At 37.1% G+C, this 26,183-nt stretch overlaps 1 protein-coding gene across 2 annotated transcripts in view; it reads right to left on the reverse strand.

Annotated features, from left to right (window-relative positions):
- IL33 (interleukin 33) overlaps positions 1-18,569 on the reverse strand; it is a 54,533-nt gene extending 35,964 nt beyond the window's left edge. For both annotated transcript variants that reach the window (XM_046021897.1, XM_046021896.1), the window contains exon 1: positions 18,525-18,569. The gene's annotated coding sequence lies outside the window, so the exon portion shown is untranslated. The remainder of the gene's footprint in view (positions 1-18,524) is intronic.
- Positions 18,570-26,183: the final 7,614 nt, after the last annotated feature.

Below are 26,183 nucleotides of genomic sequence, written 5' to 3' on the forward strand. Positions count from 1 at the left end.
ACTGTAGAGAGAAAAGGAGAATGAAGAGAGGGAAATGAAAAGGGGAGGACTGGTGTAATAAAGTCCCAGAGGAGACAGAGAGAGGGGAAAGAATACTAGTGGAGTGTTTGGCTTTAAAAGGAGGATGCATAATTCTTTAGAAGAGGAGGAAGAGCAAGAGAATGGGAGAGATTATGGCATTTTAAGGGACATGAACTTGATAGTCTTGTAAAAATGGCCTGAAATCTTCATAAAGTAGGTTGTGAGAAGAGTTATAGAAATTAAGAGAAATAGGCATGAGTTTTAATTTTTGAGGGTAAGTGGTTCCTTGGAGAATGTAAAAAAAAAAAAACCAATTTACAAGGAATGAGGAACTACTGTTCATAGATATTGAGTTTCAGTTTTATTTTTTATTTTATTTTTTAAAATTTATTTTATTAATTTTATTTTTTAAAAGATTTTATGTATTTATTTGTCAGAGAGAAGGAGAGCACAAGCAGGGAGAGCAGCAGGCAGAGGAAGAAGCAGGCTCCCAGCTGAGCAGGGAGTCCGATGCAGGACTCTATCCTGGGACCCTGGGATCATGACCTAAGCTGAAGGCTGACATTTACCTGACTGAGCCACCCAGGCAGCCCTGAGTTTCAGTTTTAGAAGATGAAAAAATATTTGGACATGGGTTGTGGTAATGGTTACTCAATAATATGAATGTACTTCATACCACTGCACTACATCCATAAAATTGTTAAAATGATAAATCTTAACACAATTTAAAAAATGATTTTAAAAAAGATTACAAAATGGGAGTGAGAAAAATGAGAAAGACGAGGTTGTTTGTAAAGGAATTCTAATGTTCCCTATCTTGGAGGTTAGAAAAGTTCTGAAGCTAATGGTTGTCACAATGAGGTTTTGTGGGTGACCTGTGGAGGAGTATTAAAGAGTCATCAAAACAGACAATGGAGTCACCAAGATTGATATCAGCAGAGGCAACATTAACTAGAAAAGAAGATGAGGGTCTCTGTCAACATGAATGGAAAGAAATGAACATAAGTAGAAAATGAGAATGTGCCACTTCTCTGTTGGCCCTGGGAGATGGGCATACACAAGAAAAATTGGTGGGTTTTGAGGATAGTGCTATCACCAGGGGAAAGCCACATTTTAGGTAATAAAAGGAAATAGAAGAAGATTTTTAAGAAAAAAGGAGGGAGACAACGTTCCAGATGAAATGTTACACATTTAAATCACGAAAAACAAAAAACCCCAAACAACCTGGAAGATTTTAATCTATCAAGAAGTAATATCTTACATAGAAATTCATTAGTTGATGATTCACATCTGAACAACAACAAAAAATGTGTGAAGTATAATCATTTCCACAGTTGCAATGTGTTTTAGTCTCTGCCCCAGGAAGGCTTCCAGAAATTTACGTTCAACAAATATCAAGTGTACATAACTTGTCAGGGACAATGTATTCCAACAGTATTAATTACTTTCTAGGCATCAAAGTGTACATGGGACACTGCATGAAAATTTTCATTTCACTTTGTCTTATTATCTACATCTGATCAACTGGAAAATCTGTTATTAAATCACTAACCACCTCTCATATGTCAGGCAATGCCCTTTGATTAACAGTTTCCCTCTTTTAAAATACTGATACCCTTTATCATGTTAAACCTGTTGGTCTTTCTTTCCTTATTGTGAATTTTACTTCTAAAATAAATTCATTTAGTTAGACTGATTTCCTGTGTGGAGGCTTCTTGTTAACATGCAGAGTTTGTAAGAAATTTTTAAAATACATGCTAATTATAGAAAATTTGGAATATAAAATATTTGATGCCCTAGAAAGTAATTAAATGCTTTGGAAAGAAGATACTTAGTAATCATTGTAAGGAAATTCTGCCCTCCTAAGATCCCAAAGTCCCAAATGATGCTGGGTTTACACCTATCTGTACTACAACAGAGTGCTGCCTAGTAATGGTAACAGTAACAACTCAAACAATTGTCCAGCGCTGGGCTAAGGGCTGGAGGTATAGTATTGAACAAAACAAACTTTTTCCTACCTTCCTGGAGTTTACTTTCTTTGGGGAGATAGATATGAAGCAAATGATCATACAAATAATTAATTCACAAACAGTGATAAATAAGAACTGTCTGGTAAAGAAGATGAGGAGTAGTACTAACGTAGTGTGGTCACAGAAGGTGGCATTTATGCTGTACTCCGAGCGTGTGAAAAATCTGCGGAAGAGAGGGGACAGAGGGTGCCTTCTGGACAGAGAAAACCCTAGGGGCAAGGGCCCTGACAGAACTTGTAGTATTTAGGGAACTAAGCAGGCTAGTGTGGCTGGAACTCAGTGGACAATGAAGAGAGTATAATGTCATGAGGTCTGTGATGGAAGGGGAGAGAAGCCAGCTAGGGTTGGGTCATGAAGGCCAGGGGAAGGAACTCGGATTCTATTCAAAATGCAATGGGAAGCCAAGGAAGTGTTTTAAGTAATATGGGATATGACTTGGATTTTGTTTTCAAAAGAGTGCTCTGGCTGCCATCTGAGGGACAGATAGAGGGCATTAAGAGGGAAGGAATGAAATCAGCAAGGAGTCTGCATTAGTTCAGAGGTGGTGATGATGATGATAATAGTGATGGCAGTTACAGTGTCCTGGCCATCTAATTGTCACCATGACCCTGGCATTTGAGTATGATTGCCTTCATTTTAGAAGTAAGGAAACAGAGATTGAGAGATTAAATAAATGTCTTAGTAAGTAGCAAAGCTAGGGTCTGAACTCAAGTCCATCTTGTTCTTTCTCTTAATCCATGAGAATCATTGGTAGAATGAGGTATAATTAAATTCCTGAGCCTGAAAGTCCATTCATCACCTTGTCAAGCTTGCATGGTCTTGCATAGTCAGAAGATCTATGAAGGTATGGTGCAATTTTACAAACCCATTCTTGGGTACTAGAAAATTACTGGAGGAAGAGAGTCCTCAAACTTTCCTAGCTGGTAGGAGGGAGAGGAGATGAGGAGTCTGACTAAGCTTGGCCATACTATATGACTTCATTCTGGGAGATTTTATAGGGGAGCAGGAGGGAAAGAGTGAGATGGGAGGGTAATTACATTATCCTCTGTTTCCTTGGGTATACTGGTTTCACTTCTTTCTTGGGGGAGATCAGAAAAAGTGATGTGGAGGAACAGGAGGTTTAAGTTTGGGGAACAATGAGACAGCATTGTCCTTACTCAAACTGAATCACTTCCTGTCACTGACACTCTGAAAGTTTCTGCATACCCCTTACCTGGACCCAGGAGAGAACATTTCTCCCAGAAAGAGGAAGCAGTATGAAGAAATTTGGCAAATCAATATATGACTCAACCCAAACCCATGTAAGAGGAGGTAGGGATGTTATGAGTATTTAGGAAAACTTTCTTTTGTTCTTCACTTAGCATATGTAAAGTACATCTATGCCTTCCCACAGTTTTCCTGGACTCATGCTTACCCAATCATTTTTATTCACTGGCACTACCTGTCCCTTAATTTTTCTAACATCACAGAACACCTCCTCTCCCCACTGTACATTTTGCACCATTGGACTGCTTGCTGTTCCTCAATTCACTGGGCACTTGCACACCTCCACACTTCTGCTCAAGCTTTTCCTCTTGCTAGAGATCCCTTTTCCTCTTTGTCTGTGAATCCTCTATTCAACCTTTAGAGCCCAATTCAAATGCTTTTGTTTCCCTAACCACCCACAATTAAGCAGAATTTATTGCTTCCTTTCTTACTTGCTTATCATATCCAAGTATATACAATTTCATATCTCTTCTGATGGACTGCTAGCTCCTTGGGAACAAAGATTATTCCTTAGTCATCTTTATTTCCCAAGCAATTATTGATAGCAGGCACCCAGTAAATATTGTGTACTTTGTATCTGTCCTTGCAAAATCCCTACATAATAGATTAGGCAAGTATTTCCCACTGAATAGATATGGAGGCCCTGTCCAAATCCCAAAGATCTACTGAGTGGTGGAGTTGAGACTGTAAATTGACCAGTGCAGAATTGGCTGTAATACAAAATGACAGTTTTATATGACTCAGCAAACAGAACTCAGGTCTTCTTGTTCCTGGGTCAATGCTCTTTCTAAATCATTTAAAGAAGCTGACTTTCTGCTTGGCCATGGCCCTGTGGTTTTAGTGTGACCAAACATTTCGAATTGTTCAGTTGTGTGTTGTTTTATTCCCCTCTGGTGCCTCTCCCCATGCCTCACATACTTTTGAGACATAGCTATATATTGAACCAAATCTTTAATGATTTTTTTTTTTAAAGAAGCAGAGTTAGAATGACCTCCAATCCCAAGCTTAGACTCGGGGTTTTCTCCTTCCCTGCAGGGCTGTTCAGCTCTTTAGGTCTTAGTTCCTCATCTCAAAAATGAAGAGGGTGCATGAAAGCCAGGGTCTTCCTATCCCTTTGACTCTTTCTTGTGCTCCTATACAGGCTCCCACTTCAACTCCTCCCTTCCCCTTTCCCTGGGCTTGCTACTTCAATACTCGCAGCTGCACCAGTCCCTTGCCCACAAAAGATGTCATTCTCAGAAAAATGCACAAACTCTGCCTGTGCCTCCCTCCTCTCCTTTCACTGCCTCAGAGCACATAAGATGACAGGATTAGACAAGGGGAGAATTAAGTAACCTGGAGTCATGTCTTAGGCAAAGGCAGATCTAAAATTCAGGTAAACCATGGACTTGGCTACATTCTGTTTTAGGGCACAATTACAGAGAAAAACCAAGTCTGTAGCATACATACACGGATTTGGAAAACTCTTAAGTGCTAGAGAAACACTAGCACTTAAAAAGAAACAACATGGAACAAACTGGTCCTTGGTTTTAGTTTAATTCTGAGGTTTAAAGTTGAGATCATTTTTTTTCTTTTACTTACAATTTTTAAAGTAAAACTGGTCAAATAATATATAAATTATGGATTTTCTAAAAATTTAGTGGAGCATAAAAATTCAATAAGCATATGCAGAGTTAAAATAAAAGCTTTGTATGTATTGCACTACTGGGTATTTACCCTAAAGATACAAACGTAGTGATCCGAAGGGGCACGTGCACCCGAATGTTTATAGCAGCAATGTCTACAATAGCCAAACTATGGAAAGAACCTAGATGTCCATCAACAGATGAATGTATGTATAAAATATAAATAAAAATTTTATTTAAAATAAAAATTTCATATATGTATATATATATATGCTCTATATATTTACAATAATTTTGTCAGGGAGGTATTATTATTTTCCCTATTTTATATGAGAAAACTGGGGAACAGAAAGATCAAGTAACTTGCCCAAGGATCCATGGTTAAAACCTGAAGTGTGCATGTTTTCAGAATTCATGAGGTGCTCTAGATAGGGGTGGAGGAACGTAAACTTCCGGGTTTCAGATATTCCTACTTATCACCCACACATAGAGCAGAAACTCCTTATTCATACTTGGTTTCTGCTTAAAGTTTACTTGGTCAGAAAGGTTTTTCTACAAGAAAACAAATTAAAGTTTTGAGAATATGGCATAAATCCCTGTCATCTGGATTATTTAACCTTGTAAAGGGAGAGTGAAACTAAAGCCCAGTTCATATACCATCATTGACAGTCTAGTTGGTGAGTAGATTTAGGAGCACCATAAGGAGTAGAAACCCTGTCTGAAAAAGAAATAATGCAAAGAACCAAGAGATTTTTTAAAAAATCAGTAATTTATTTATTAATAAAAATATGGTTTATATGTTTAAATTTTAATGTTTGTCCATTATAAAGTTAATTAACCAGACTTTGTTTTCAGTACGATGGTGTATTAGTTACCATGACAAGTACCTCTGACTTTTGAAATATTGAAAGAAATAGTAAAAAATAATGTCTTTTTATTTAAACTCGTGGTTGAACTGGAGGGGAAGTAAAGAATGTATAGTGCTCAAAATACTGGGAGGCAAGAAATCTTGGCTTTTCCCTAAAGTTGTCTACCAAATGCTAGAGACAGGGTAAACAACTATGTGAAATGCAGGCCCCAGGAGATAAAGCCCAGGATATGCCTAACATGGGGATGCTAATAATGCATGGCCTAAACCTGAACATCCAAAATCCTGCACTAGCAGTAGAAGGGTGGTTGAGATAAATAAACCTCACTTGCAGGACACCACTAGGAAGTTTGTTTGACTCAACTCTGGCACTGGACAGAAAGAAAACAATTCTTCTGAGGATTTCTCCCCTCATGAAAAGTCAGCCCTGATATGGGTTTATAGTCTGGAATCACACTACCTGTGTGTTTCCAAAAGTCTGAAATAGAGAATTAAATATAAAATGGTTTTAGGTTGGTAGTGTCTCAAGAAAAATGGGAAAGGCAAACACAAGTCTTAACTTGAACTCAGCTGCAGCCCAAGCCACAAAGTATCCATTTGCACAGAAAAATTTCCAGGCCAAATGAGTAGTTTGCAGTCAAAATTTATAAAACAAACAAGAATAGTAGGTACCATGGTGAGAACCACAGAAGGGGCAGACAGCAGAAACCATCCTGCAAAGTTGCTGTATGTATTAGAATAATCAGGAATGACATATAAAACACTTAATTAAGTTTTAATATTTTTAGGTAGAGTTCTAAAAATATTGAAAGAAGGAACAAAGAAAAATTAGATTCAAAGAAGATCCAAATAGAATGTCTAGAAATTAAAAAATGTAATATTGAAATTAAAACGTCATTAAACAGCAGATTAAATAGATTAGACATAGTGAACTAGATGAAGAATCAGTGAAATAGAAAATATATCTGAAGATATTCTTTGGAATACAATTCAAAGATACATAAAGATGGAAAATATGGAAAAGGGTGTGAGAAACTTCGAGGATAGATAATGTATATGTATTTGGAATTTTAGAAGGGGATGATAAAATAGAGAAGGGAAAATATTTGAAGGTATAAAGACCGAGAACTTCCAAAATTACTGAAAGATTCCAATTTCTAAGGAGTCTTTCTTTGACTTTCTTAGACTCCTAAGGAGTCTTGGGTCTAAGAATCCCAAGCAAGTTAAAAAAATTAAAGAAATCCATATTTTTATATATTAATTATGAAACCGCAGAACATTGAAAAAAGAGAGAAGGTGAGGAAAATGAAGCTATTGGGATGAGGAAGAGAAAATTTTTATAGGGCTTATGGATGGATTGTTAGTCCTAGAGTAGTCCCCAATTTCACAAACCTGAGAAATAAACATCAGGTGCTTTTGGAACCATTAAGTCAGATCTTTACTCAAAGTCACAGAGCTTTGTGTGAAGTCAGGACAAGAACTATGGTCTCCCAACTCACTAAATGGTAGCTATCACTACTCTTCCCTCTCTAACCTGGGGCTATTTCTTTAAAATATTAAACAATGGCAAAGAAAAACAAAGTGTGAAGAAAGTACAGGGAACAGTTTCAGTTTATTAGGGAACTTTCTGGCACTGTTGTTACGTATCATGTATGGAATTTAATAACTATTTTAATACATTCTTACACAGTACAGTGTCCCATCACTAGGAACCAATGAAGCTGCTCAGTTTTCCATTTGAGGTAAAGCATTGAAACAAAGCATTGTTTCCTTTAAGCTTATAAGATAACATGAGGGTAGAATGAGAAAGGTTTTAGAAGATGTAATCAAAGCAGAGTCACGGGAAATAGTTCTGGCATAGCATTCTGTAGAAGGTGGCAAAAGAACAAGTAGGGATAGATGGAAAAATCTCAATCTGGGGAGAGTCTTCTGAGAAATACACACAGGAAAGCAGGTACCAAGCCACAGGATGTGTAGATATCTGAGTCACTAAGTCATAAATCAAACCTCAAAACTGGAGTTGAAATACAGTTTGTTTTGTTTCAGTTCACTGTCTTAGACCCAGCTTGTTTTACTTTCTGAAAAGTTTATTTATACTGAGATCCACAGCGGAAGACAACTGGCAAGGCTTGTGTCTCAAGACAAATCATTTGTATATATATCAAAATCTATCATCTCCATTCATTAAAAGACAGTAATTGCATCTATGTATATGTATGTATGGAAGAATTATTTCTGAGTCTTGCCTAATTCTCTACAAATATATACCAACATGTGTAAGAACATCTGGAATTAGCAACAATACAAGAAACATAAATTGTTTAACCAAGAATGAAAACTTACACATTATTGTTAGTTTTGACTCTGGGAATAGTGCCCAGACTCCAAACCCTGAAGTACTTTAATATTTGTATAATTTGAAATCCTAACAAGGATACAATTCTCTGGGCAGTAGCCTAAATTTTATCAGGTAACTTGCTGTTCGTCTTTTAAGAGAAACATGAGATCTTTAGACAGGCAAAGATTTAAATTTTGAAGCTCAGAGAAGAATGAATAGAATGAAATATGTATCTTAAAATTTGCTCATTTGTAAAGAGGCAGGCTTGGGTATGGTACATTTTTCAACCACATAAAACATTGATGAGGAGAAATTTTTTCCAGATACCAACAATATATATTTAAAGCCAGTAAAAGTTATACCTAGCTTCAATTTCTAGTGCACAAGGATGCCACTTAGAAACTTCTGGAATTGATCCTGGGAGATAGTAGGCTTTGGAAAACTAAGGAATAACAAGAGTAATTTCTAAAAGGATGAGCCAGATATTTATGGAAATGGGCACAGAGGAGCTCTGGTCTCTAAAATTTGGAAGCAAGAGAAGGCAGCCTGAAGCAGCAGCTGAGGTAACAAACTTTGTATTGGTGGAAGATAAATGTAGCAGACTTCCTTTAAAAATAAAAACATTATAAAAAAAGTTTTCTCTTCAAGAGTGGAAATCAACTACTGGTTCGTCAAGTGCTTGCTAATTGTATTATGAAGACTAAAGATAAGTTTTTATACCTAAAAACTTTTTATACCTTTTATAGGTATAAAAAACTTTTATACCTAAAAATAGGTATAAAAGGTAAGTTTCAAAAGGTAAGTTTCATGGTCCTGACACCCAACCAGAAGATGAAAATTGTCCTTGTGCTAAAACACAAACTAGTCAGCCCAGTGAGCCTTTATTTTGATGTCACATGTAGAACCTTGATATAATCTGGTTTATTGAATAGTTATGATAGGGGTTCCTGGGTGGCTCAGTCAGTTAAGCATCTGCCTTCGGCTTGGGTCATGGTCCCAGGGTCCTGGGATTGAGCCCCATGTCAGGCTCCTTGCTCAGCGAGGAGTCTGCTTCTCCCTCTGTCCCTCCCCCTTGCTTGTGGTCACTCTCTCTCTCAAATAAATAAAATAAAATAAAACAAAAAAACAAAACCCCAAATGCTTGTAATAAATTACACAAAGCAAATACTGTGTTCACTTATATGTCATTTGAACAATGTTTTATTCAAGAAAATTAATCAGGGTGGGTTATTATTAACTCATAATGATTCAACAATACCTCGACTAAATTTTTTTGAAAGTATTTTGTATTCAAGTCTATAAAAACTAGCTCTTTCTGCCATCTTGGAGCCTACAGAGGCCTGCCAGTAACAGGACTCCTAAAATGACTGAAGTCTGTGGTCCAAGACCATTTTTGCTGGCTATAAGTGGGGTCTCTAGAACTGGAGGGAGTACACAGCTCTTCTTAAAATTAAAGGTGTTTAAAAAAAAGGAAAAATTAAAATTAAAGGTGTTTATCCTTGAGATGAAATTGAATTCAATCTAGACAAGAGGTAGGCTTATCTGTACACAGAAAAGATAAATATAGTAACTCCTGGTAGCAAACTGAACAAAACCAGGGTAACATGGGGAAAAGTAACTTATGCTCATGGAACCAGTGACATGGTTCATGCCAAACTCTGAAGCAATGTTTCTGCCGAAGCTACAGAATCCATGTGATTCTGTACCCCTGAAGGATTTAAACTTACTGAAAAGTAAATAAACAAAGCTATAGATTTGTTTTAAAAAAGTCTATAAAAACAAAATTTGTGACCATGGAACTAAGAGAATAATCCTTTTTTTTTCTACTATGGTATGACACTTTAAACAAAGTGATTCCTGACTTTTTTTTCTGAAACCTAAATGCAATATGATGATTTGTTTCATTCCGTAATTAATGTTGCTTTGCAATTGATAAACAATAGACAATGGCTTAAGTCCAAAATTACAATTACAGTGAAGTCATGTTTTTTTCTAAATTGTGTTTCCTTAGCTAACTCAATTCTGGGGGAAAATTATTAGCTTCCCCAGACTGACATAGTGTATTTCTAGGGAAGGTAAAGAAAATACATGCATTAAAGGAGAACCACAATGCCCACCTATCAGAATGGCTAAAATGAGGAAGATAGAAAATATCAAGTATCTGCAAAGATTTGGAACAAATGGAATTATTATACATGACTGATTAGAGTACAAATTGCTGTACCCACTTTGGGAAATAATTTGGTAGTATTCACTACAGCTGAACATGTGCATACATTTTGGCCCAACAATTCTATTTGAGGGAATATATGAAAGGCATAAAAATGTCAAAAGACATAATAAGGGAATGTTCATAGCAGTAGTAGTCATATAATGCTAAGCTGGAAACATTGAAAATGTCCATCCACATTTTAATAGATAAATTGTTGCACATTTACTTAGAAGAATTCTAACTATTAATGAGAATAAACAAGCTACGTCTATGTGGAACTACAGGGATGGATCTCACAAATGCAATGTTGAGTGAAAGGCTAGATGAATGCATTTATAAATGGTTCAAAGACACCACAAGCAAATTGAATGTATGATATTAGAAAGCATAATGCTATTCTCGAGGTACAGAGCAGTGACTAGAAAAGGACGTGAGGAGGCTCTTAGAGTTCTTCAATTTCTTCAATTCAATTTCAAAAGAAACTTCAATTTCTTTAAATGGTTACTTATGTTTGTCCACTTTGTGACAATTCATTAAGCTATCCAGTCATGACTCATGCAGTTTTGTGTATGTGTGTGTGTGTGTGTGTGTGTGTGTGTGTGTGCTATACGTGAATGAAAATTTTTAAGTTAAAAGAAAGAGAGACTGTCAGTGAATTCTAAAATATATAGGTTCCACATTCTTAAGTGTGGTGGTCAAAGAGACTCATTGACAGAATTAAGTAAGCACTATATGTCATGATTTAAAAAATTAAGGAAGTGTCAGCATCCGTGTTTAAGAATGCATTGAGCTGACTGGAAAATGGTCAGTTGGGAAATGCACACATTTTCTTCTTCTCTTAGTGCAAAATAAGTTGTTATGATATGCCTGATTAAAGACTTAGTTTTCTGACCTGAAGGAATTGAAATTTGCTCAGATTAAAAGAGATTTTTGAGGTGTTTTTGAAATAAGTCAGAATCCTCATGGTAAATTTGAAAAGAGTTTGGCTGCCCTTCCTACGAGTGCCCCCCCCCTTAAGTTCTTAAAAAACCAAAAAAAGCTGGAGATCTGTGGGAATTGGAAGATGTTGAAAGTTACCTGGGTTGAATGTAGTTTCTTAGCTGGCAAATCTCTTTTCTTTCCCCAAAGAATAAGTGTAGATATGCAGAAACATAAACCATTCATGGTAATTCTGTCTGTCTGACAATAATGCATTTAGGAGTAGGCATGTGACGCAGATCTTGCTAATGAGACAAAGGGGAGGTGTGTCTGGGACTTCTGGGAAAAATTTTTTTCCTTAAGAGTAAGCACTTTTTGACTTGCACTCACTTGGCCTCTGTGAGGATGTGATGCTCAGAGCTCAGAGCTCTTGCATAAAGGCAGAGATCATGGACAGTCTGAGGACCTCAGAGGAGAGGGTGAGAAGAGTTTGGGTCTTTGGTGATGTCCTTGATTCTTTGCATCATTTGTGGAACTGCCCACTTTATAACTTCTTGTAAAGAGCAACAAGTGTGCTTATATTTTAAGCCATGTTCAATTCATTATTCTATTTTTGTAGCTAACGCATAGCAAGTAATACAAATTCTCTTTGTTTTTTGTCTAAATGTCATCTACATTGGCTTTTTCTAAACACTAAAATTAAATGGCAAACAACTAATGTATTCTGGACATTGATTTAATAATATCTTTAAAAATAGCTGGGATATTTAAACATTTCCCCTGACCTCCATGCTTAAAACGCTTCTTTTTCTCTTTTAATATAATTTTTATTTTTATTTTATTTTTAAAAGATTTTATTGATTTATTTGAGAGAGAGAAAGAACATGAGAGGGACAAAGGGCAGTGGGAGGGACAGAAGCAGATTCCCTGCTGAGCAAGAAGCCTGACAACTACTCAGGCAGGCGGATCCCAGGAACCTGAGATCATGACCTAAACTGAAGGCCAACACTTAACCAAATAAGCCATTCAGGCGTCCCTTTAATTTAATGTTTAATTAAATTTTTAATTAAATTTATCAAATTTTATTAAATTTATTAAATTCAGTAGTGTTAATGCTGATCTGTAGCAGATATCTAGAACTTTTTTATCTTACAAAATTGAAACTATATTCATTGCACAACAACTCCCTGTTTCCTCCTTTCCCAGGCCCCTGATGATACTGTTCCACTCTCTGTTTCTATATGTTTGACTACTATAGACACTCATATAAGTGAGATAATACAGTATAAATGTTTGTGTGTGGTTTATTTCACTTAACATAATGTCCTCAAGGTTCATCCATGTTGCAGCATGTAATAAAATTTCCTTCTTTTCAAAGACAGAATAATATTCCATTGTATGTATATACCACATTTTCTTTATCCATTTATCAGTGAATGGACATTTGGACTGATATTACCTCTTGGCTATTTTGAATAATACTGTGATGAACATGGGTATACAAATATCCCTTCAAGATCCTGCTTTCAATTCTTTGGGCTATATACCCAAAAGTGGCATTGCAAGGTCATATAGTAGTTCTATTTTAATCTTTTGAGGAATTATCATACTTTTTTCTGTATCAGCTAATTTAAACAGTTTAATATTTAAATAATTTTATATTTTAAACAAAACTATAGCATAATAATATGGATATATAAATGATATATTAAAATTAATTGTAAATATATTTTCATAATATGTGAAAATTTTCTCTGGTACAAAAACTGAAGTTACTCCTTGCATAACTTTTATAGAAATTTTCTCCTGTGTTTGGGATATGCCTATCAAACAGTAATAGAAACACTGATCAAGTTGTTAAAAGTTCTGTAGAACTTTAGATATTCCACACTACTCTCACTGTCATGTTATCCCAGATTAGTTGGTATAGTCCAAAGCCAGAATGAGAGTCCCTCCCCATGCTGGTATTCAGCTGGCAGGCTCCACGTGGCTGGGTCTTTTCCTAATTATCTCTGCTTATGCCATACCAGCTGTAGAACATCACCCCAGGATAAACCATGAGATATTTTTTTCACACCAAAATAGCCACCTAGTAATACACTGTGTCATGTATTAGATGATATTAAATTGATTATTAAAAAGAAATTTAAAAATTAAGAGTATGGAAGTTCCTTCCTTCCTTCCTTTCTCTCTTTCCCATTCCTTCTTTCCTTCCTTCCTTCATTCCTTTCCTTTCTTCCTTCCTGGAATGAGGGAAGGGTCACACTTTAATGTCCCAGTCCTTGGTCCCTGGGCTGTCCAGTGCCTAGCCATTCCCCATGGCCCAGTTGCTCATGCCTGTGGTTTTGGCTTACCTCATCAGGGCCTTCAGCAGAGGCTGTCCCATCTTCCTTGGGCACCAATTTCACATCTAGCTCCAGCTGACCCATGTAAAAACTGAGGGCACAAGCACAGAGCAGGCCTAGGCCAATACAGTCCCCATGCCCACCAACTAGAAATTGCTGCCCTACACCATGCTCAAGCTGTGCAGCAGGAAGAAGCCACTGGCAGCTTCCCAACCCATGTCAAGGGTTTGGAAGTTTGCCACTCACAGGTGTGGAGGTTCCTGGCAATTGACCTGAAAAAACTTAAGTTACAATCCACACTCTGGATATTTAATTCCTGTACAAGTTTAAACAGAGCTTCCTTGTGCAACAATCAGAAAATATAACTCAGAGGGCTGGAAACTTGTCCATGATGGTATGACAAGCCTTTGTCTCCCACTTTGCCTACTTCATGGGCTGCTCCAGCTATTCTCCAAATTGTTTAGGAGCATTTATGACAAATAACCAGAAAAAAAATTGGATGCTGCCAAAAAATGGACTTCTATCAAATTTTTATATTTTTATGAATTTAGAAATACAAGGATTTAGAAACAGTTTTTTTCCAACTAGCACATCATAGTGCAAATTGTTTTAATGCTGTAAATGCTGAGTCTGATCTCATGGACTTCTTGGTAACAAGAAGAAATCATACTATTTGATATAATGCAGGTAATAATAATTAGACAATCAGATGTAAGCATTACATGCCATGTCTTAAGCATAGGGCCCTCCAAACTTTCTTAGTAAAAGAGCTCATACTCCTTTGAGTTAATAATATCTAATTTATTCTATTAACCACCACACTGTGACAATTATGATTATGTCACAAACAATATTATTCTTTTTTTTTAATCTTTTTTTTTAATTTTATTTATTTATTTGACAGAGAGAGAGATCACAAGTAGGCAGAGAGGCAGGCAGAGCGAGGAGGAAGCAGGCTCCCTGCGGAGCAGAGAGACCGATGTGGGGCTCGATCCCAGGACCCTGAGATCATGACCTGAGCCGAAGGCAGCAGCTTAATCCACTGAGCCACCCAGGCGCCCCACAAACAATATTATTCTTGAATAGTCAGTGAAGATGAACTATGTGCCATCCTTGATAAAGCAGTGTTGTATTTACATTCAGGTAATATGGATCTTATATAGGTTGCAGTAAAGAAAAAAAAAAGAAGCTGAATATATCTACCAAATTACATTAGAATAGATATTAACAACTATGTCTGTAGCTGAAACTTTTTTTTAAAGTAGACTCCACGCCTAGTGTGGAGCTCAGTGAGGGCCCCAAACTCTTGACCTTGAGATCAAGACCTGAGCTGAGATCAAGAGTTGGACCCTTAACCAACTGAGCCACCTAGACACCCCTGAGGCTGAAACTTTTTAAAAAGATTGGAAAGAAATATTACTCACAGTAACTGAATACTACAACTACTACTGATTTACCAATATGAAGCAGTCATGCTGATTATTGATAAAGTATTGTTTAAACAGGGTTGCTAAAGAATGTGGACAAGTAATACATATATGTACATACATTAATACATAAAAGATAATGGAAAAATATAACCTCAGAAAGGAAAAATTTTGGAACAAACAAATATAGGCTAGAGGAATATTCATGTTTGTATATAATAAGTCTCCAAAGAACACAAGAGAAAAAGCTCATAATCTCTTAACGAAAAAAATGTTAACTGCTTAGATAACATTTCTTAAACATCTGCGACTGTTAGAGCCAACAGGCTAAGAGGTTAGAGTGGTTGATATTTGAACACAGCAGATGTGCAAAACTATGAAATTCTATCAAACTTTTTAAAGAAACATTGAATCTTTGCTAGGAAATTCAAGAGAATTGCAAAAAGTCTCAGATGCACTAGTGTTCCTTGGTGTTGCTACGGAAAATTGTGGCAATCAACTAATTAATAAGGTATTCAAAGTGAAGAGACTTAGATGTAAACTGTTGTGCTAATTAAAAGTGAAAGCACTGAGTCAAGTTTGTGGGTGAACCCCTCTTGGTTCTGGCAATACCAATGGGAAAGAAAATTACAAAAGGAAGTGGAAATTTTTACCTCAGATGGCAATGAATGTAACCCTAAAAACAATAGGTGGAAGGTTTTAATATGATCTCATTAATATTTTTATGTTTGAAAATTATGGAAACTTTGAATAGAAAATGGCTTCACAAGATTAAAGTCTCACTAAATGAAGTTTTTGGAATCCATCTTCCTTCTTGGTTCTTTTCCACATGGGACTGAACTTTGGGTTTTAACCTCAGATTTGAAATTTACTGACTGAATTATCTTGGGTTAGTACAATCTTTCCAAATTTTTCTTGCTTAACTTTATAAACGGAGAATGTTATCTCATGGAGACACTCTGAGAATTAAGTGGGATAATGTGGGGAAAATATCTCACATTTAGTACGTGATCAGTGATTAATAATTGTCATTAATGACTTCTTCTGACTTGCTTTATTTCCATAGGTATCAGAACATGTCTCTAAGGTAGGATGTTTTGTTATTGTTACTGTTTTTTTTGTTTTATATTTTGCACCAGAGGAAAAAAATTCAGGGTCAGGAAGATTAAGTAAGATCCCAAATCACACAGGTAGTCAGTGATAGATGATGGATTTAAGATCTGTTTGACTCAAAAAATCTGTGTATTTTTACTATTATGCTATATTGTGCTCTGCACATAAAACAAAAACAAAACCAGAAATTATCCCAAATACAGCATGATCTATTGACAATAACAAGGCCAACATGTGAGTATCTGCCAAGAGTCTGTTAGAAGGAGGAAGTGCCCCAAACTCTTTACTTCCGATTACCATCCCGCAACAATGAACTTTGGCTGCCCTGTGAGGCTGTGTTCCCTTAAATCTTATTTTTGCATGCAAATGTCAGCACCAAAGAACCCAGAGGGAAACTGAACAAAGATAAGAGGTTCTACCACGATTTCCCGAAATCCTTGAATCCATCATTTTGTTTGAAGGAATTAAGATTTCTTTCTGCTATTCAAGGAGATTATTTTTGGTCTTAATGTTTCTAAATGTCCCTGTACAAGCTGTAATATAAAGAAGAAAAATTCTTACTGCTACTTTTGATTTCAACTATGTTTGCCAGAATTTCAACTTGTTTGAGTAAAAGATACATTGATTCTAGCACAGTCACACTCATATCTCCAAAAATGACCTCATGCTATCAGATTTGCTGGCATAAAATTTCCCTCAATACCAGTATGTTCTGCAGAACTTCTCTGTAAAGAGTTAATTCTGCATGCTATCTCCGAAAAAGGCCTTGTGCTATCAAATTTACTGGCATAAATATTCCTTGATGTTTATTTTTTTCCTCCCTTTGGTGCTACTTACACACACCCCACAGTAAATCTCTGTAATGATTTAATTCCCCCATGGATGAATTTTTTTGCAATTAAATCTCAGACACATTCCCAGAAGTAAGTTGTTACTTACTTCTTACACACACCCCACAGTAAATCTCTGTAATGATTTAATTCCCCCATGGATGAATTTTTTTGCAATTAAATCTCAGACACATTCCCAGAAGTAAGTTGTAAGCTCTGTTTCTTTAACCTTCTGCTGACCCTAACGAGGAGCGGAAGCTCCCATTTTTCAACTCTCGCCTTACTTTCATCCCTGTTTCAAACCTGAAGTAAAATTTCTCCTAAGAATTCTCCTTTCTTTATAAATGGAAAAGAGAAAGAGGTACATTTAGGTTGTAGACATTGTAAGCTAAACAGCAATAGGAAATAGAAAAAGATCTAGATCATTGCTGAGAAAATGAATAATGCAGCTGCCAGTGAAGGACTGGTAGAAAATCTAAGATCTTTTCAGAGAAAAATGTGAAAAATGTGAAATTTGAGCTATAGGGAGTGAGGCTTGTGCAGAGTTCTTAACTATTTAAGGATATTACTCAACTGTGTGATTCTTCTCAGGCATTCCAAACTTTGGGAAATAGAGGATTCTAACATTTTCTGAACCCAGAACTGTGCCTTTTGGGGGACAAAATTAAAAGAGGAGCAAAAAGTATTCTAAAGACAAATGTGAGAAGCAATAGTAAGGATATTGAGAACAGCACTGAACCACATTGGCATACAGGGGTGATTCAAGCTTCAGCTGAGGAGGGAGTGAGAGTCAGGAAGATCCAACCACACCTACTCCTAAACTCTCAAGTTTCCAAAGGTCTGGAATCAACTTTGTGCAGCCACAGTACTTTTGGATTTGTACCATTTCCTTTATTAAAATAGTCTGGAGGCACGTATTTATGTATGGCAAAATAAGGCAGAGAAAAGTGCAAGGAGAAAAAATTGCCACAAGGCAGACAGAAAGAAATAAAGTGAGTAAAACAGTATTTTAAAGACAGTATCAAAATGAAGAATAGTAGCAAACCTAATGAGCTTTTGAATTTACTCATTTAGGATGCCAATTCTTATTGTTTCAAAAATGGTTTATTTTTTGAGTAGATGATTTTGAAGGGATGGATTTATGAGATATCTTTGTTATTTATTTATTTATTGTTATTTGTTCTTTATTTGCCCCCCTTATTTGAAGCCACTGGTAAACAATTGTGAGTAGGTTTGTAGAATTATCAACTTGTTTTATAAAGTTTTGTGGTGGGGGATGGAAACTTACTATAAAGACTATCATAATCAATTTTAGCAATTTATTAATTGTTCTCTAAATCATCCAAAGGAAATCAAAGTGGAACTATAAGCTAGTAGCAACTGTAATTATCCACTTTTACTAGTGTTGGCACTAAATAACAAACCAACCTAATCCTTTATTTTATAGAAATAAAATCCAGTTCTCCATGGTTCCCAAGATCTTATTTTACCAAACCTGACAAAAAATGCACGATATTAGTTTTATTCTTACCGTGTAATCTTGTTTTGATTTCTCCTCCGAAAAGCTGCAGCTCTGTGTTTGGAGAGCTTGCAGATCCTATTTATTACCCAAAGTTTGGCATAGAACCAGATCACTGTAAGAAGGAGATCTGAGTGGGTGAGATTTTGGCAGGATTTTAACTGCATACAAAAAGCCAATAGAGCTACAATCCTGTCAGCATTCAAGATTCCCTACTTTCTGTCTTCTCCCCATCTCCATCTTAAAATTTAATTAAACAATTATGGATTTTTGGGTACCTGGGTGGTCCAGTCATTAAGTGTATGCCTTTGGCTCAGGTCCTGGGATCAAACCCAAGAGCCCTGCATAGGGCTCCCTGCTCAACAGGAGGCCTGCTTCTCCCGCTCCCCCTCCCCATACTTGTGTTCCCTCTCTTACTGTCTCTCTCTCTCTTTGTGTCAAATACATAAAATAAAATCTTTTTAAAAAATTATGGGTTTATTTATGTTTTTTATTTCCAACTCACATCAGAATTATCTTATATGCAACCCCCACTCCCATCTCCAACTCACAATCCTCCTCTGCCTCTGCTCCCACGTATTGGCTCTGTTCAGAGTTGCAGTTCACCTTCAGCACTGTTCATATGGAAATTCTTGGAGGGAGTTTTAAGGTGATAGTGAGAAGTTCCTGAACTTACCTTCTCTCATGAACATTCCAAATCTATAGCTGCCTATGAATCGATTCCCTCTGAAAAAAGATCTGAAAATTAGATGAACTTCTCTCCACAACAAAGAACAGCAAAAAAGGATACAACAAAGATAAAAGAACCACATCAAGATGGGTAGGAGAGGCAGAGACACAATCTCAAAAAATGCCAACACCCAGCATGAAGGATGTCACCAGATAGGTGTTTTTCCCAGAGGAGTGAGGGTATTCCATATTGGATGCCCCAGCCTGTGGAATCTGCACTGGAAAGACAAGCCCCCAGAAATCTGGTTTAGAAAAACCAATGTGCCTGATTGCATTCTGGAGAATGCAATAAGAAACTGAGATTCTCTTCTTGGAGAGTTCACATACAGGCTTACTTGCCCCAAGACCCAGTGAAAAAATAGCAGTTTGAAAAGAACCAATACTATATGAGGGACATTCATTTATTGATCTGGAACCATTGGCCGGAAGGACAGGGAGCAGCTGAGGTGTTTCCTAGAGATGGAGATGCTGGTGGACACAACTGTTCTCCTCTTCACACAGTCTGTAAGAACATGCAGGTGAGCTCAGATGCAGCACCTTCTCACCACCCTCATACCCCCATTTGCTGTGATGGGGGTGAGCAAGAAAGAAATTACAGCATGTGCTGAGGCAGAGAGCACAGGTAGTTGTAGTGCTCCCTCACTTTCTGACTGGGGTGGGCAAGAGCAAGCAGTTATCACATTCCAGCTTTTAGCTCAAAACTGGTGTGTGTGCAGAGACAAAGTGCTCTTGCACTGCACTGCTGAAAGCTGTGGAGGCATGCAGTGAAGACATTTGCTCACTGCATTTCTGAAGCTGGTGAGTGTGGCCCACCTATATACTCTCTAACTTCCTTGCACAAATTAGTAGATATACACAATCCATACAAGAGACATTTCTTGATTGCCTGGCCCTGGTGGCCAAGACTGTAACAATTGGAAAGACAGTTTTTGGCAGGTCATCAAACCCAAGGCACTGCACAGACATCAGACTTAAACACAACTCCAGTCTTCCTATGAAAAATGCTCACTTATTAGCTTGGAGCTTCAGCCTGAGGGACAGGCTTTAGGTATCCCACACATCTAGATGGTAAGGAGAGCTTCCAGGGATATAAGCAGGGATACATCATCATTGCACTCTCCCTTGGCCTTGCTAGAGGTTGATGAGACTTCCTGGGAAGGAGCTTATACACTCTCCTAGAGCCCCAGTTATTGCAACTATCACCCAGGGGACACTTCCATATCTCCTGGTCTGGAGATCAGCAAGGATTATGATTGATACTCCAGATCTGTATATTTACATACTTTAAAAACTGCTGCCTGAGAGTGTGGTTTCTGGTCAGCCCAAAACGAGGTGCTAAATGAGATTCTCCTCTTTGAATCACTGACAGGTCATTGCACACTCTCAGCAATGTGGGAATATCAGGAATAAATCAGCTATTTAGAAAAACACAAAGGTTTAAGAGAGAACCAAGAGATAGGGTGAGTTTGAATGAGGTCATCATCTATACAAGCCTTTAAGACTGAGAGACATAGCTCTTTCACATAATACACAGAAATAAAAAGAGAGTCAAGCAAAATGAGAAAACACAAATATGTTCCAAACAAAAGAAATAGGACCTAAATAATATGGAGATAAGTAATGTACCTGATAAGGAATTCAAAGTAATGATCATAAATATGCTCACTGAACTTGGAAGAGGAAATGAAGAACACAATAAGAACTTCAACAAAGATGTAGAAACTTAAGAAAATACCACAATGTAGTCACAGAGTTTAAGAATGCAATAACTGAACTTAAAAATACACTAGTGGGGCTCGACAGCAGACTTGATGAAACAGAAGTAGATCAATAAACTAGAAGATCAAGCAATGGAATTTATGCAGAAAAACAATGGTGGGATGCCTTGGTGGCTCAGTTGGTTAAATGTCTGCTTTTGACTAGGATCGTGATCCTGGCATCTTGGGATTGAGTCCCACATTGGGCTCCTTGCCCAGTGGAGAGCGTGGTTCTGGAGTCCCAGGAGAGAAGAGAAAGTGACAGAAAAATTATTTGCAGAAATAGTGGCTGAAAACTTTCCCAACCTAGGAAAGGAAACAAGATATTCAAGTCAAGGATTTGAACCACTCCTTAAAGATCTGGAGAATCAATAAAATTTAAACCTAACCCATGCACCAGAAGGGAAATAAGTAAGATTACAGCAGAGATCAGTGAGTTAGAAACCAGAAATACAGTAGAACACATCAGCAAAACTAGAAGCTGGTTCTTTGAAGAATTAATAATATTGACAAACCACTGGCCAAAATAATCTAAGAGAAAAGAGAGAGGACTCAAATTAATAAAATTATGAATGAAAGGGGAGAGATCACGATTAACACCAAGGAAATAGAAACAATCATCAGAAATTATCAGCAGCTATATCCTAATAAGTTAAGCAACCTAGAAGAAATGGATGCATTCCTGGAAACCTATAAACTTCCAAAACTGAAACGGGAAGAAATTGACAGCCTGAATAGACCAATAACTAGTAACAAGATTGAAGCAGTGATCAAAAACCTCCCAAAAAACAAGAGCCCAGAACCTGATGGATTCCCTAGGGAATTCTACAAAATATTCAAAGAAGAAATATTTATTCTCCTGAAGCTGTTTAAAAAGTAGAAACAGAAGGAAAACTTCCAGACTCTTTCTATGAGGCCAGCATTACCTTGATCCACAAACCAGGCAAAGACCCCACTAAAAAGGAGAATTTCTGAGCAATATCCCAGATGAATATGGGATTTTCAACAAGATCGTAGCTAATAGGATACAACAGTACATTAAAAGGATTATATACCACAATCAGATGGGATTTATCCCTGGGATATCAGGGTAGTTCAACATTCACAAATCAATCAATGTGACAGAACACATAAATAAGAGAAGAGACAAGAACCACATGGTCCTGTCAATTGATGCAGAAAAAGCATTTGACAAAATGCAGCATCCTTTCCTGATTAAAACTCTTCAGAGAATAGGGATAGAGGGAACATTCCTCAACTTCATAAAATACATCTATGAAAAACCCACAGCAATTATTCTCAATGGAGAAAAGCTGAGAGCTTTTCCCTTGAGGAACATGACAAGGATGTCCACTCTCACCACTATTATTCAACATTGTACTAGACGTCCTAGCAACAGCAATCAGAAAACAAAAAGAAATAGAACATATTCAAATTGGCAAAGAAGAAGTCAAACTCTCTCTCTTCAAAGATGACATAATACTTTATGTGGAAAACCCAAAAGACTGCACCCCCAAATTACTAGAATTCATAGAGCAATTCAGTAATGTGGCAGGATAAAAAATCAATGCACAGAAATCAGTTGCTTTCTTATACACTAACATTGAAACTGTAGAAAGGGAAATTAGAGAATTGATTCCATTTACAATAGCACCAAAAAAAATTACAAGATAGCTTGGAAAAAACATAACCAAAGAGGTAAAGGGTCTATACTTGAGGAACTACAGAAAACTCATGAAAAAATTGAAAAAGGCACAAAAAGAAAACATTCTATATTCATAGATCAGAAGGATGAATATTGTTAAACTGTCTATGCTGCTCAGAGCAATCTATACTTTCATGCCATTCTGTTCAAAATACAAGTGGAATTCTTAAAAGTGCTCTAACAAACATTCCTAAAATATGTATGGAACTGGAAATGTTGAAATTGCTACGGAAATGTTGAAAAAAAAATAAAGATTGGAGCATCGCTTTGCTTAATTTCAAGTTTTATTACAAAGCTGTGATCACCAAGACATCATGGCACAAAAGCAGACACACAGAACAATGGAATGGAGTAGAGAGTCCAGCTATGGACCCTCAAATGTATGGTCAAATAATCTTTGAGAAAGCAGGAAAAAATATCCAATGGAAAAAAGACAGTCTCTTCCATAAATGGTGTTGGGAAAACAGGGGCAGCTACCTATAGAAGAATGATACTTGACCATTCTCTTACACTATACACAAAGATAAACTCAAAATGGATAAAAGACCTCAACATGAAGCAGGAATCTATCAAAATCCTAGAGGAGAACATGGGCAGTAACCTCTTTGACATTGCCCATAGCAACTTCTTTCAAGACACGTCTCCAAAGGCAAAGGAAACAAAAGTGAAAATGAACTTTTGGGACTTCATCAAGACAAAAAGCTTCTGTGCAGGAAACAGTCAACAAAACAAAGAGGCAACCCACAGAATGGGAGAAGATATTCACAAATGAAAAGTACAGGCAAAGGGCTGATATCCAGAATCTATAAAGAACTTCTCAAACTCAACACCCAAAAAAAACAGATAATGATGTCAAAAAATGGGCAGAAGACATGAACAGACACTTCTTCAATGAAGACATACAAATAATTAACAGACAGATGAAAAATCTTCACCATCATTAGCCATCAGAGAGATTCAAATCAAAACCACATTGAGATACCACCTTACACCAGTTAGAATGGCCAAAATTAACAATACAGTAAACAACATGTGTTGGAGAGGATGTAGAGAAAGGGGAACTCTTTTCCACTGATGGTGAGAATGCAAGTTGGTGCAGCCACTTTGGAAAACAGTGTGGAGATTCCTTATGAAATTAAAAATAGAGCTTCCCTATGACCCTACAATTGCACTGCTGGGTATTTACCCCAAAGATACAGAGGTAGTGAAAAGAAGGGCCATCAGTACCCCAATGTTCATAGAAGCAATGGCCACAGTCATCAAACTGTGGGAAGAGCCAAGATGCCCTTCAGACAGACAAATGGATAAAGAAGATGTGGTCCGTATATACAATGGAATATTATGCCCCCATCAGAAAGGATGAATACCCAACTTCTGTATCAACATGATGGAAATGGAGGAGATTATGTTGAGTGAAATAACTCAAGCAGAGAGAGTCAATTATCATACGGTTTCACTTGTGGAGCATAAGGAATAACATGGAGGACACTGAGAGAAGGAGAGGAGAAGGAAGACGTGAGAAATCAGAAGGGGAGACAAACCATGATAGACTGTGGACTCTGAGAAACAAATTGAGGGTTTTGGAGGGGAGGGGTCGAGTATTGGGTGAGCCTGGTGTTGGGTGTTAAGGAAGGCATGTATTGCATGGATCACTGGGTGTGATGCATAAACAATAAATCTTGGAACACTGAAAAAATAAAATAAAGTTAAAAAAATAAAAATGATAATGAAGATGAAAATGAACTTTTGGGACTTCATCAAGACCAAAAGCTTCTGCACAACAAAGGAAACAGTCAACAAAACAAAGAGGCAACCCACAGAATGGGAGAAGATATTCACAAATGATAGTACAAAGGGCTGATAATCAAGATTTATAAAGAACTCCTCAAACTCAACACACACAAAACAGATAATCAAATAAAAAAATGGGCAGAAGATATGAACAGACACCTCTCCAATGAGGACATACAAATGGCTATCAGACACATGAAAAAATGCTCATCATCACTAGCCATCAGGGAGACTCAAATTAAAACCTCATTGAGATATCACCTTAGACCAGTTAGAATGGCCAAAATTAGCAAGACAGGAAACAGCGTGTGTTGGAGAGGATGTGGAGAAAGGGGAACCCTCTTACACTGTTGGTGGGAATGCAAGTTGGTGCAGCTACTCTGGAGAACAGTATGGAGATTCCTCAAGAAATTAAAAATAGAGCTTCCCCATGACACTGCAATTGCACTGCTGGGTATTTACCCCAAAGATACAGATGTAGTGAAAAGAAGAGCCATCTGTACCCCAATGTTTATAGCAGCAATGGCCATGGTCGCCAAACTGGAAAGAACCAAGATGCCATTCAACGGACGAATGGATAAGGAAGATGTGGTCCATATACATGATGGAGTATTATCCTCCATCAGAAAGGATGAACACCCAACTTTTGGAGCAACATGGACGGGACTGGAAGAGATTATGCTGAGCGAAATAAGTCAAGCAGAGAGAGTCAAGTATCATATGGTTTCACTTATTTGTGGAGCATAACAAAGAACATGGAGGACATGGGGAGATGGAGAGGAGAAGGGAGTTGTGGGAAATTGGAAGGGGAGATGAACCATGAGAGACTATGGACTCTGAAAAACAACCCGAGAGTTTTGAAGGGGCGGGGGGTGGGAGGTTGGGGAAGCAGGTGGTGGGTAATAGAGAGGGCACGTATTGCATGGAGCACGTGTGGTGCAAAAACGAGTACTGTTTTGCTGAAAATAAATAAATAAATTTAAAAAAATGATAATGAGCAATGAATACTGTTATGCTGAAAATAAACAAATAAAAAATAAAAAAGTGATAATAAGGAAAAAATAAAAATAAAAATAAGTTGTCTATTTAAACAAAAAAACACACATTAAGATACCCCCTTACACCAGTTAGAATGGCCAAAATTAAGAAGGCAAGAAACAACAAGTTTTGGGGAGAATGTGGAGAAAGAGGAATCCTCTTACACAGTTGGTGGGAATGCAAGTTTATGCAGCCACTTTGAGGACTCTTTCTCAGAGGTTTTTCAATAAATTAAAAATAGAGTTATCTATTAGCTGGCAATTGTACCACTGGGTATTTACATCAAAGGTCCAGATGTAATGAACAGAAGGTCCATTTGCACCCCAATGTTCATAGCAACAATGTCCATAGTAGCCAAACTGTGGAAAAAGCTGAGATACCCTTCAACAGACAAATGCATAAAGAAGATGTGGATCCATATATACAATGGAATATTACTCAGCCATCAGAAAGGATGAATACCCAACTTTTGCATCAACGTGAATGTGACTAGAGGAGATTATATTGAATGAAATAAGTCAAGCAGACAGAGTCAATTATCATATGGTTTCACTTACTTGTGTTACACAAGGAATAGATGAAGGATATTAGGAGAAGCAACGGAAAAATGAAGGGGGGGGAATCAGAGAGGGAAACAAATCATGACAGACT

This window comes from Meles meles, chromosome 11, assembly GCF_922984935.1.
Source record: "Meles meles chromosome 11, mMelMel3.1 paternal haplotype, whole genome shotgun sequence".
Classification (NCBI taxonomy): Eukaryota; Metazoa; Chordata; class Mammalia; order Carnivora; family Mustelidae; genus Meles; species Meles meles.